The sequence below is a fragment of the Ovis canadensis genome, chromosome 19 (assembly GCF_042477335.2).
Source record: "Ovis canadensis isolate MfBH-ARS-UI-01 breed Bighorn chromosome 19, ARS-UI_OviCan_v2, whole genome shotgun sequence".
Lineage (NCBI taxonomy): Eukaryota > Metazoa > Chordata > Mammalia > Artiodactyla > Bovidae > Ovis > Ovis canadensis.
In genome coordinates, this window is record NC_091263.1 from 66770076 (window position 1) to 66783405 (window position 13330).

Consider the following 13330-nt stretch of genomic DNA (forward strand, 5'->3'; position numbering starts at 1 on the left):
ACCCTACAGGGAGGGATCACGGTCACTTAACAGTGGGCAGGGCTGTGTGTAGGATCTGCTCACAGAGAAGGGAACAATGAAGTCACTGACTATAATCTCAAGTGACTTAACCTTGCCAGCCCTCAGTTTTATCATCTACAAAATGGGGAGATAAGAAGAGCCTGTTTCATGGGGTTTAAAACATTGTCAGGATCAAATAAGCGATGAAAGTAAGATAGCCCTGGCATGTGGTTTAAGCAGTAGCTGTTGCTGCAAACTCTTACCTTACAAGGCCCTGCTCATACAGCATCCCCTTGGTGGTCCATTCTCTTTGGTGTCCTGAGCCCACCAACTCCCACCCACAGCGCTTGAAAGCTCAGTGGCAAAAGTCTGACTTCAGGGTTGTGCAGATTGCCATTTGATGCTGCCTCTCTGTGACCTCAAACAAGTTGTTATGGCTCTGGGTGCTTTCATTTCTGTATCCTTAAAATGAGGCATATGTACCTGACCTGCCTCTAAAGGCCATGGTGAGGATTTAATGAGGTAGTAATTGGAGAAGGCAATGGCACTCCACTCCAGTACTCTTACCTGGAAAATCCCATGGAGGAAGGAGCCTGGTATGCTGCAGTCCATGGGGTCGCTAAGAGTCGGACACGACTGAGCAACTTCACTTTCACTTTTCACTTTCATGCATTGGAAAGGGAAATGGCAACCCACTCCAGTGTTCTTGCCTGGAGAATCCCAGGGACGGGGGAGCCTGGTGGGCTGCCATCTGTGGGGTCGCACAGAGTCGGACACGACTGAAACAACTTAGCAGTAGCAGCAATAATATTGTAAAGTCCGTCTCTGGGCTTTACAATCAATAGTTGTCACTGTTATTGGCAGCTATTATGACCTTATAATATTGCCTGTAAGGTCTTGTTTGAAGGCGTCCACTAAGACAGCTTCTCCAGTGCAGAGAATTAACTTGGATCCCTGTCTCTGACATGTAGGAACTTGATAGTTAATAAAGGTATTGACTGAATATTAATACAACTTGGAGATTTTGAGTATTTTTAATGACTGTTATCATGGTTATTCAGATGACTGCTGGCTCTAAGAATCTTAAGAGTTTTACCTGTGTTCATAGTGATGTAAGTTTTTTGGAAACCACAGAGTTCAGTTTTCTTGGTTGTGTCTTGGAACCTGACTCTGAAGTCCAGGTTCCCTGAGGTTAAGTTCATTTTCCTGACTGCAGAGCAGCTGCAGGTCAGACCCTTAACTCAAATCCAAGGATTCTGGTCCTAAAGCGGCCCTTTGTGTTCTTATCATGTTGCCAGCTGCTATCACTAATGCTTAATTTCGCGTGAGCATGATTGGTAGTGCAAGTGATTGCAAAGAGAGCACCGTTTCATCATGAACACCCTTCTCTGTGTCCATGACAGGCTGAGGTGGTCGGGCAGTGGGCTGGAACCCAGCCTGTGGCTGTTATGTGCTTGATCAGTTACCAGAATGACCCTGGGGAGATGTCCTCCCCTCTCAAGGAAGTTGTCTTCCTTTGTGAAATAGACCTAGCCCTTGTTTTTCAAGATTGTCATGAGATTTGGCTCTGCATGGAATCTCAAGAACTGGGAACTGTTATTACTTCTGGATGAACTCTTCAGCTCCTTTTTTTTTTTTTTTTAATTTACCGTGGGAAGCAATCCAAAATAAGGTTGAGCTTTGGGTAGTAAGGGCAAAGTGGAGCTTGTAGCCCATTTCAGTAAAAAATGTTGCCTGCCATTGAGCCGTCAGCCACTGCAGCTGCCTACCTCCCACCAGTAGTACACCCCGAGGGGCATTCAGGCTGAAGAAAACCAGGGTACTAGCCCTCACAGATAAGATGCATATCAATGGAATGATTTCAGTGAGCCCAGACACTTACGTCTTCCCATACTTGAGATGTCTGTTTTTGTGATTAGCAGTAGACTTTGGGTGCTTAACTACATGTTTTTTTGTTTGTTTGCTGTGTATCCTGGCTCACCTCTTACCTCTTTGAAACAGTTCCTATCTGAGAGGCTGTTTTCAGGCTGTAGTTAGTTGGCTGTCATGTCCCCAAAGAAAACACTGTTCTCGCATCCAGGTTGTGTGTTGTTTTCCAGTTGACAAGCCGTTCCACCTGAATTGTATTTAAAAACCAAAATCGGGCATCTGCAACGTAACCTGGAAATGCATAAGGAATAAGATTGATAGGTGGATAAAGGGATGGTATTTTTGGTTGCTTCTAGAAAAATGTGATGCTGTTTGTGTGTGCTCGGTTGTGTCTGATTCTTTGCAGTCTCATGGAGTGCAGCCTACCAGACTCCTCTGTCTGTGGACTTTTCTCGGCAAGAATATTGGAGTGGGTTGCCATGCCCTTCTCCAGGTGATCTTCCCGACCCAGGGATCGAACCCACACCTCTTGCGTGTATTGCACTGGCAGGTGGATTCTTCACCACTAGAAAATGTTCATAGTTGTAGAATCTAGAATACATAGTTGTTAACTATAAGAAGACCGAAGATCATGGCCACTTTACGTTCAACTCCTTGGGGACATTCAAGAGTGGATTCACCCCGGACCCATGAGCCTTAGGGTCCCCAGAAGGACCCCAGTGCAGTGGGGGGGGGTTCTTGTGCAGTGGGGGATTTGGGGCAGTGCTGCGGGGCGCAGGACTTAACCAAGTGTCAGTTCTGGAGGCCCTTGTTTTTTGGGAGAAGGCATATAGATCTTGTTGAGGGTCAGTCCCCTGTAAACTAAGGTTGGGTGAAATGGTTGGGTGGGGAAGGGATGGGGAGTAAGCAGGGTGACAGGAGTACCCAATAGACAGTCTAGTCACGTACATCCCTGTGGTGGGGGTTGTGAAAAGACGTTTCCAGTAATCTTTGGAGAGAAGAGTTTGGTCCCGTGGGCCTGGGGTGGGGCTCAGGAAGACTCTGACTTAACTGAACATTCCCCCCAAGATTTTCTGCCAAGTTCAGAGCCATATTCTTTGTAGGAATTTGATGGTGAAAGGAAGAGATCGGGACTTGGTCACGCAGGGTGACATCACTCAGAAAACGAAAAACATTGGATAGACTTCATATTTGTCAAAAGGAATGAGGCAGTGGAGAGCAAAGGGAGACTGGTGACAGAGAACTGAGGTGCCTTTTGTCCAAGGCTTCCGAGGGGCCCGGTGATGGCTTATAAAGGATCAGATGTAGAGTGATGCGAGCTGGGTAAGGGTGTAGGTCAGGCTCCCCTATACTGCTCTCTGTTGTTGCCCCTCTAAAAATAACCAAAAAATTCTTTATAGAATAAACATTCTCTTTTAAAGCCAAGTCTGAATACAGGGCAAAATGTTACAAGGTCAATCTGGGCCGAGGTCAATATCCCCATTTGTATGGTCAGGCCACTCAAGATGGCTGTTCTCTTGCTCTTGGTACATTCCCCTGCCCAAGATATGCTTGCTTCACCTGTACGCTGCTCACGTGCCTGACCTTGCTAGTACTTGCCCCACCCCAGCTGGTGATTGTTCTGATCAAAGGGCCCATCTGGTGCGTGCTCCTCCCGCTGGTTTCCCTGTTAACTTATGAGCCCACCTGACATCAATTCCCCTACAGCTGGTAGTCAGTTTCCCTTTCTTCCATGTCCCGCTTGCCACTGGTGGGGTGTTGCTCCAGGACCTTGCTTTAGATTAGGTAAGCTCCCCCATCCTTAAAGCAGGGGTCCCCAACCTCCAGGATCTAATGCCTGGTGATCCGAGGTGGAGCTGATGACATAATAATAGAAAGTGCACAATAAATGTAAAGCTCTTGCTGCTGCTGCTGCTAAGTCGCTTCAGTCGTGTCCGACTCTGTGCGACCCCACAGACGGCAGCGCACCAGGCTCCTCCATCCCTGGAACTCTCCAGGCAAGAACACCAGAGTGGGTTGCCATTTCCTTCTCCAATGCTCTTGAATCATCCACAAACCACCTCTGACCCCCATTCCCCAGTCCATGGAAAAATTGTCTTCCACAAAACCAGTCCCCAGTGCCAAAGAGGTTGGGGACCACCTCTTCACACTGTCGGTGTCTCTCTTGCTGACTCCAGGCTCGTTCTTCCGTCTTGAAGTGGGCAAGCACAGGGCTTGTAAGCCTGTGGGGATGCAGCCCAACACCAATATCGTTTCATTTTGCTATGGCGGTGGTGTGAGCGAGGAGGAGGGCAAGGCTTTGGAGATGGTGGTACAGGGTTGATGGGAGGGGCATGACTGGCCTGTGAGGGATGATGGGAGCTGGAGCTGCCCGAAGGGCGGCCACTGATTTTAACCTTGGTGTGGTTACATCTGCCCTTTATGCACCCCCAGCGATGCCACCCTCAAGGGCAGGACAGGGTTCGTCTCTATGTCCAGATAGCTCTGAGGGGAGTGTGCCCAGGGTAGCATGATGGGGTGAGGCTGAGCCCTGACACTTGAGACCTGTGTGTGGCGTGATCAGGCCAAGGTTCCCTCAGACCCGCAGACGATCACTACCCATCCCGGGAATGTACCAGCAGTGTGTCCACTGGGACCTGTACCCTCGTCTCGGATAGAGCCTCTTCTTGACAGACCTAGTAACAAGACCTAACTCGGGGTTTTTTTGAAGATCAGATGCAAGGACTGTGCAAATTGCTCAGCTCAGCTATGTTGTCCAACCCAAATTCACATGGTGGGTGCACAGTGAGGCCCGACAAACAGAAATGTAGGCCTTTGGAGCAGAGAAAGATATATTCCAAGGATCACTTGAGGGGAATGGGCGACTCGTGCTTGAAAGACGGGAATGTCCACCATGGTGTTCATGGTTTTATAGGCAAAATTGGGGGTGAGGGCTGCAGTGTGTGACTTTCTTCTCATTGGCTGGTGATGAACAGGGTGGTGGTCTAGGAAGCTTGTACTCAGCCTGAAGTTATTATTGTCCACCTGGCTGGGGGCCTTCCTTCAAGCAGAGGAACTCAAGGGCTTTGTTGTTATATCAATCCCTGGTGGAGGAACAGGGACTGTTTCCCTCTGTTTCTGCATTCCCTCACTTCCTGGATTAGTAACTGTTTGAATTTGCCCTTCGGAACTCAGGGAAGGTCAAGCCTTTTTCCTACAAACAAGAAACAGGGACACCACGATAGGCTTTTTTTTTTTACCCAGGAGTGTTACCTGAAAATCGGGTTCACCTCTTGGTGGATACTGAGGCAACAGACACAACCAACTCAAAGTTTGTGAGAAGGAACGTTTGATGGTTACTTGCAGCAAGTAAGAGGAACACCAGGCATCTTTCCCAAAGCAGTGTCTCCCCAGACAGCGAAACTGGGGAAGGATTATGCTAAGGGTGCATGCGCGCTCAGTCGTGTCTGACTCTTTTCAACCCCTGGACTGTAGCCCCCAGGCTTCTCTGTCCATGGGCTTTCCAGGCAAAATACTGGAGTGGGTTGCCATTTCCCTACTCCAGGGAGTTTTCCTGATCCAGGGATTGAACCTGCAATCCAAGCTTTAGTTGATTGAAGTCAGGAGGGTCAACACCATTGTTCCATCCTCCATTGGGTGCAGGCCTGGCTCCTGCAGAACTCAAAGATGTATGGTGTGTGTATCCCTTGAGGGGGAACTAGGTCTCTGCTCTATCTCTGCACTGTTGATTGATGGCTTTTTCTGTTCCTGCATTTCTGTCTTCCCTTAAGATCATTGATTACTGACACCTGTTGAAGGACAAACATCGTGGTGGCCCTTACAGGGCCTTAAATCATAGGATTGGATCAAAAAATGTCAAGAAAGCCACATCTGTTATTCTTTCTCCGGGCACCCCCTAACTTACTTGCTTATTGGAGGGCACCACAGGGTCCTGCTTGGTTTCAATCCCCTCTTTACTCTGGTACTCCTCAGTCTCGAGGGAAACAGGTGTCGGACAAGAAAGGGAGGAACATTTTGGCTAGAGAGGTTAATCATAAACTCCACAGAGGAACTTGGTTTTAGGGTGTCTTGGTTTCAAGCACCTGGCACGGAGTAAACGGGACATAGATATTGCTATTACAACAAACGTGTTCCATGGAATACAACCAAGTGTTCTACGTTTCATGTGTGCCCATGGAAAAATCTCATGGAGATTTTTGGAAATGGAAAAATCTCAACACCCTAATCCTTCACCCAGAGGTATCCACTGAGCATACATCAGCATCACTCTAGAATCCTTTCCTTGGATTTTTAAAAAAATTGAGCTCAGTCTGAACCTTCTCTTAAGAACATCTTTCCACATTAGTTAAGTATTCATAAAACATCCTTTTAAAGATAAGGATGAAATGGTAGGATAGCATCACCAACCCAATGAACTTGAGCAAATTCCGGGGGATAGTGGAGCCTGGCTTTCTGCAGCGCAAAGGATCGCAGAATCAGACACGACTTAGCAACATCGTTTTCAAAAGGCCTTAGAGAAAGTCACTTTCATGGACATAATTTGACCCAACTGCATTTGTTGCATACTTCCCCTGCCTTTAAGTTTTCCCTGTTATAAAACAGAGAACACGGGCGTCCTGTGAGTGTTCTTGCTAATATACCCTGTTAAAAAGCTCCGGTGCTGTACTCGGGGCTCTGTCCCAGCGTGACGCTCTGCCTCGCCGGCCCCGCCCGGACATCTTCTCTACCAGGGAGTCGTTCGGCCCGGCGTCCGCCAGGGGGCGAGCGGGAGTCGCGGGCGGTAGGGCTCGACTACGCATGTGCGCGCCGCTGGGAGCACGTGCGAAGTGCGGCGGGGGCGGGAGCGGGAGGGGAAAGGTAGGAGGTGAGAGGTGAAGGGGCGGAGAGCTGCGCGGGCGCCGGGCGGCGGGGAGAGAGAGAGGGAGGGAGTGAGGGAGGGCGCCTCGCCCCGGACCGCGCGGGCCGGGAGCGCGCACGCCGCGCCCCGCCCCCGTCCTCCCGCCGCGGCCGCCGCCGCCGAGAAGCTGTTGCTGCCACAGGTACCTCCGCGCGCGTCCCCTCAGCGTCCGCCGGCCGGCCCGGGCCTCACGCTGCGCGGCCCGCGGGGTTCCGGGATGCGGGCCGCGAGCGCGCCGGCGTGGGCGCTGTCCAGCAGCCGCGAGGGCCGCGCCGGGAGACCGCGGCCGGAGAGGGGGCCGGCTTGCGGCGACCCCACCCTCACCGCGGCCGCGCCCCCGGCCGGGCCCACCGCGCGCGCCCGTCGCCCTCCTCCCCCCCGCCCCCCCCCCCCCGCCGCGACCGCTGGCCTGACAGGGGGTCGCGCTGTTGCGCCCCCGGGGCCCCGCCGTGTCCCGGGGAGCTGCCGGTTCTAGAACCTGCTTTTGGACTGTCTGCGTGTTGCGGGGAGGGGAGAGCACGCTGTCCGCACCTGTCTGTTCTGCGTGATCTGCTTGAGAGGCAACACGTAGCTAGCTGCTTCCCTGGGTTCTGCCTAGTGTCTAGTTTTCTGTTTCCCTCACCAATCAACGTGCTCACTACTGTCGCCTCTGTTTATACTCTGGGTGGGCTTCTCGCCCCAGTGTACCGTGCTGGAGCCTGAAGTCAAGGATGGTTGTGCAGATGGACATGCTCTTGGCCGTGGTGACTTTCCCCGGTCGTCTCACTCGCTCCCCGCACCTTCTGTGGTGATAGAGCTGGGTGATTAAACTCCTGGGGATTTTGCAATACATTTTGTGAAGAGGACTTAGTAAAGGTTTCTTTCACGATGCTAGCTTTGAGTGTGCTTCTGACCCAACGTTTGTGAAGTTGGCTTATGCAGTGTCCTTATGGGGGTGCTGCCATCTTAGCGTATCGAGCTAAAAACTGAAGCTTTTGTAAGGGAGTCAGGGGCAAGGGTGTCCGGTTGGGTGTATTCTTAGGTGTTCCTCTAATTGACGGCTTGTATCTATAATTTTATGCTGATGAGAGTTTTAGGTGTCTCACATTTTGCAGCATTTCCTGTGGGGGACACGCGATGTAAAAAAATGCAAAATGTGTATTGGTATATCTCTACAGTCATTCTTTCGGTGGTTTGTTGAAGCTGAAGTAATCCTCATTGATTATGAACTCCTCTGGTGTTTGAGAGACCCCGCTTTTCTTTTGCTCTTGTGGCAAAAACGGCACCTCTCCGGGTGGTCTCCATGCGGTGGTTTAGGTCTTCCCCACCCCCGCCCCGCCCCCTCATCTAGATTCGTTTACTGTCCGGAGGTGGGTATGAAAACTCTACTGCACCCAGTTTATGACAGTGGAGGATGAAGATTGTGAATTGCTTGAAGAATTCAAGCAGTTATGAGGAAGTCACCTGTCCAGTTGGGAAATGACCCATACCTGTGGGGTTTGGTACATAGGCATTTATTAACATTTGATGGTAGACTTTAGAGGATGCTTACTCTTAGCGTGTACTTGAACGTGTGCCAAGGACTCTGGAATAACACTTAGGTTTATGTGTTATTTGCTTATCCTCACCCTCGGTGGCCATTTGGTTCCCACTAGTGTTAGTTGGAAATGGCAACCCACTCCAGTATTCTTTCCTGGAGAATCCCATGGACAGAGGAGCCTGGCAGGCTACAGTCCATGTGGTTACAAGAGTCGCACACGACTTAGCAACAAAGAGAGAGACTGTTAGTTTTACTGGTTCTGACAGGCATTTCATGTAGAGTTTGTATCAACACTCCCATTGAACGGATAAGAAGACTCCCCACTCATAGAGAAAGGGAGTTGCCAGGGTCACCCAGCTTGTCACTGGGGATCAGACCTTCAAACCAAGTCTGCCCGACTGCGCTACCTACTACTTCCACAGTAGAAGTGTAGAAGTGAAAGCTGCTCAGTCGTGCCCGACTCTTTGCGACCCATGGACTATCCAGTCCATGGAATTCTCCAGGCCAGAATACTGCAGTGGGTAGCCGTTCACTTCTCCAGGGGATCTTCCCAACCCAGGAATCAAACCCAGGTCTCCCACATTGCAGGCGGATTCTTTACTAGCTGAGCCCCAAGGGAGGCCTTCCAAAGTAACATATTCCCTTCTTGAGTTGGCTGCTGAAACAAAGTCCAGGTGACTTCTTTTGCCTCCTGAAGTAATAATTCTGGGTAAGATATTTTATTGAGCACTTGGGCTATCTAGAGTCTCTGCTGAGTGCTCTCATGGCAGCCTATCTCTCTTAACCATCATAATAACCAGGAGAGATGACCCTGTTATCACCCTCTTTACTCATTAGTTTTAGAAACGTTATCTGACTGGCCCTGGGTAACCCGGTGAATTAGAAGCCGAGCCCAGTTGCAAATCCAGGTTTGTCTGAAAACAGAGTCCATACTTTTATGCCGTTCTTGCATCTGCTGGCTTCACAGTCTTCTCCACTACCCACCAAATGAGAGGTAGCAGAAGACGACATTGGGGTGAAGGGAGAAGCCCAGAGTCACAGACTTGAGTCAGGGATGGTCCAACTCAACAGGAAGGAGATATTCATTTGACCTCTGCATTCCATAGCTTCTCCCTTGAGTGGTCTGGGACACAGCTTGCAGGGTTGCTGGGCTGTGGACACTTTGCAGTAGAGTCCAAAGTGGGTATGTGTATGCATCACGGGGGCACATGGGTCTCAGGAAAAAAAAAATTAAGCCAGTCTTTTTATTTCAGCCTTATTTAATTTTTATTTTGTATTTTATAAGTATAGTTGGTATTATCACAGTAGTTCAGTCACTCAGTCATGTCCAGCTTTTTGCGACCCCATGAACCACAGCACGCCAGGCCTCCCTGTCCATCACCAACTCCTGGAGTCTACCAAACCCATGTCCATTGAGTTGGTGATGACATCCAACCATCTCATCCTCCATTGTCCCCTTCTCCTCCTGCACTCAATCTTTCCCAGCATCAGGGTCTTTTCCAATGAGTCAGCTCTTCACATCAGGTGGCCAAAGTATTGGAGTTTCAGCTTCAACATCGGTCCTTCCAATGAACCCCCAGGACTGATCTCCTTTAGGATGGCCTGGTTGGATCTCCTTGCAGTCCAAGGGACTCTCAAGAGTCTTCTCCAACACCACAGTTCAAAGACATCAATTCTTTGGCACTCAGCTTTCTTTATAGTCCAACTCTCACATCCATACATAACCACTGGAAAAACCACAGCCTTGACTAAACAGACCTTTGTTGGCAAAGTAATGTCTCTGCTTTTGAATATGCTATCTAGGTTGGTCATAACTTTCCTTCCAAGGAGTAAGCGTCTTTTAATTTCATGGCTGCAACCACCATCTGCAGTGATTTTGGAGTCCAAAAAAATAAAGTCAGCCACTGTTTCCCCATCTATTTGCCATGAAGTGATGGGACCAGATGCCATGATCTTCGTTTTCTGAATGTTGAGCTTTAAGCCAACTTTTTCACTCCCCTCTTGCACTTTCATCAAGAGGCTGTTTAGTTCTTCTTCACTTTCTGCCATAAGGGTGGTGTCATCTGCATATCTGAGGTTATTGATATTTCTCCTGACAATCTTGATCACAGTAGAACATACATATAATTTTTACACAAAAACTGGGGATATGTACACACATATTGGGGATATGTACTTGAGTTTTTGTTGTTGGGAGTTTGTAAAAACATTAATAACCCCCTGGTTTATTTAATACTCAGCATTTTCTGAATTCATAAAATATGTAAAGTGTCATGCTGTTTGTTCCTAAGTTGGAAGTCTAGTGAAGTTCGGTGTAATTCTGCATAATCAGGGTATTTCATATTAATGACCACTGATAAATTCTTTTAGAAATTGTATTCTGAGTGTCAAAGATTTGGTTTTTCAGTAGCCTTTATGTTGCAAATATAGTAGTACTCTTTACGTTTGAAGCTATAGTGACTGATATAGCCCTTTAGAAGTTAAAGTTTTGGTAATTCCCTGGCTATCCAGAGGTTAGGGCTCTGTGCTTTCTTTGATGAGGGCCTGGGTTCAATTCCTGGTCAGGAAACTAAGGTACCACAAGCTGTGTGATGTGGCAAAAAATAAAAAAAAAAAGGAAGTTAAAATTTTGTTGAACCTTTTCTGTTTTTTTTTTCAGAGTTTAACTTTTAAATTTTATATTGGAGTATCGCCAAGTAACAATATTGTGGTAGTTTCAGGTGAGCAGCAGAGGGACTGGCCATACATATATATGTATCCATTCTCTCCCCAACCCTACTCCCATTCAGGTTGTCACATACTGTAACACTGAGCAGAATCCTATGCGCTATGTAGTTGGTCCTTGTCGGTTATCTCTTCTAAATAGAGTGGTGTGTACATGGCCTTCCCAAAGTCCCTAACTTTCCCTTCCCCCTGGCAACCATAAGATCATTTTCTGCTTTCTAAGAAAATTCATCTGTATCATTTCTTTTTGGATTCCACATGTAAGGGATGTCATAAGGTAGCTCTCTTCTGCGTGGCTCTCTTCACTCAGTTCACTCTCCAGGTGCCTGTGTGTTGCGGCAATCGCCGTTCTTCCGTTCTCCCGGCTGAGCGACGTTCCGTTGCATGTATGTGCTGCATCTGTGTCCATTCCGTGTTGGTGACACCGAGGCTGCTCCCCGTCCTGGCTGCTGTCAGCAGTGCTGCAGGGAGCACGGGTGCGTGCGTGTGTGCTTTTAGCTTATGTTTTTCTCTGGACATGTGCCCAGGAGTGGGATTGCAGGTTCATATGGTAGTTCTGTTTTTAGTTTTTTAAGGAACCTTCATACTGTTCCCCTTATTCGCTGTATCAGTTTGCATTCCCACCAGCATTGTAGCAGCAGAACTTCTTCTATTTTAAACAACTTAATTGAGTTTGAAGCCCAAGAGACTAATCAGTGTACACAAATATGGCATTTGTAATAGTTGGAGTTGTGGTGTTCTGCAACCTTAGAATATTTTCAAATCATCTAAATGTTGAAATTCTAAACATGTTGATTCCTTATCACTTTTTATAAACTAGATTCTTTAGTTCATTCCACTACAGTGGTTAGTGCATTATTTCAGAATGAGTGGTTTCAGAATTGTATCTAATTAAAAAATATCTTTGTCATCTTCCAGCTTATTTCACAATTGACTAGATTAGTGTTCTTCAGGAGTTTAGGTTAAAATAACAGAATGGGTTTTGAGCAAGAAATATAGTTTCCTAATTATATAAGCTGGTATTATCCAGATGAGATAGTATTACTTCATACCTAGGTTCTCAAACTTAAGTGTGAGTTGCAATTACCTGGAGGAGTTGTTTTAACCTCACCTCCAGAATCTGTCGGTCAGAGGGAGACCCTGGAATTTGAAATTCAAACAAGTTACTAGGTGCTGCTACTGCTGCCTTGCATGCTTAGTTGATAAGTCGTGTCTGACTCTGGTCACCCCGTGGACTGTAGCCCGCCAGGCTCCTCTGTCCCTGGGATTCTCCAGGCAAGAATACTGAAGTAGGTGGCCATGTCCGTCTTGAGTGGATCTTCTTGACCCAGAGATTGAACTTGCTTCTCCTGTGTCTCCTGCATTGCAGGTGGATTCTTTACTGCTGAGCCACTGCTGCCTGAGGGAACCACAGTTAGAGAGCCCTGGCTCTAAAACCAGAGCACGAGGTCAGTGTCTTCATGATTCACTTGGAATCTCATCAGCATCACCTTACAGTTTTGCCAAGCTCGGGCAGTCCTCCGAATTAATGATGACTCAACTTACCATTTTTCAGTGATATGATGGTGCCAGAGCAATCCCATATTCAGTAGAAACCATGCTCCAAATTTTGAATTTTTTAAATCTTTTCAGGGCTCTGATATGTTGACAGCAACACTCTCGTGATGCTGGACAGCGGCATTGGGCCACAGCTCCCAGTCAGACATGTCCTCATGAGGGTAACCAACTAATACAGTTAGAGCCATTCTGTATTCAGACAGCCATGTTTTCATTTTGGTATTTTTCAGTATGGTATTCAATAAGTTACGTGAGATATTCAACGCTATTATAAAATAGGCTTTGGATTAGATGATTTTGCTCAACTTTAATGTCAGTGATCTGAGCACATCTAAGGTAGGCTAGGCTAAGTGATGACGTTCAGCAGGCTAGGTGTAGCAAACGCAATTTCGGCATTACAGTGTTGTCAGCTTAGGATGCGTTTATCAGCACGTACTTGGAGGAGGGCATGGCAGCCCACTCCAGTGCTCTTGCCTGGAGAATCCCAGGGACCGGGGAGCCTGACAGGGTACAGTCACGGAGTTTCCGAGAGTTGGACACAACTGAGCAGCTAACGCGCGCGCACACACATCAGAGTGTAACTCCTCTGTAAACTGAGGAAGATCTGTGCGTCTCTGGCTCCTGTTTTTAGTCAATTTCCTTTTTATTTGTGGATAATGTCATAATTATATTCTCAACTGTAGTGCTGTTTCTGCTTTCCCTGCAGTTTCTAAGTTGAGGAATTAGAGTTGTTTTTTTAATCCGAATCACTCGTCTTCTTAAAA

At 47.9% G+C, this 13330-nt stretch overlaps 1 protein-coding gene across 4 annotated transcripts in view; it reads left to right on the forward strand.

The window, feature by feature from the left end:
• Positions 1-6714: 6714 nt before the first annotated feature.
• The window catches only part of SCAP (SREBF chaperone), a 96731-nt gene continuing 90115 nt past the window's right edge, over positions 6715-13330 (forward strand). Inside the window, exons 1-2 of one of the 4 annotated variants that reach the window (XM_069561609.1) lie at positions 6767-6908; positions 12379-12457. The gene's annotated coding sequence lies outside the window, so the exon portion shown is untranslated. Of the gene's footprint in view, positions 6909-12378; positions 12458-13330 lie in introns of all 4 variants that reach the window. The other 3 variants (XM_069561607.1, XM_069561608.1, XM_069561606.1) reach the window with 3 other exon arrangements.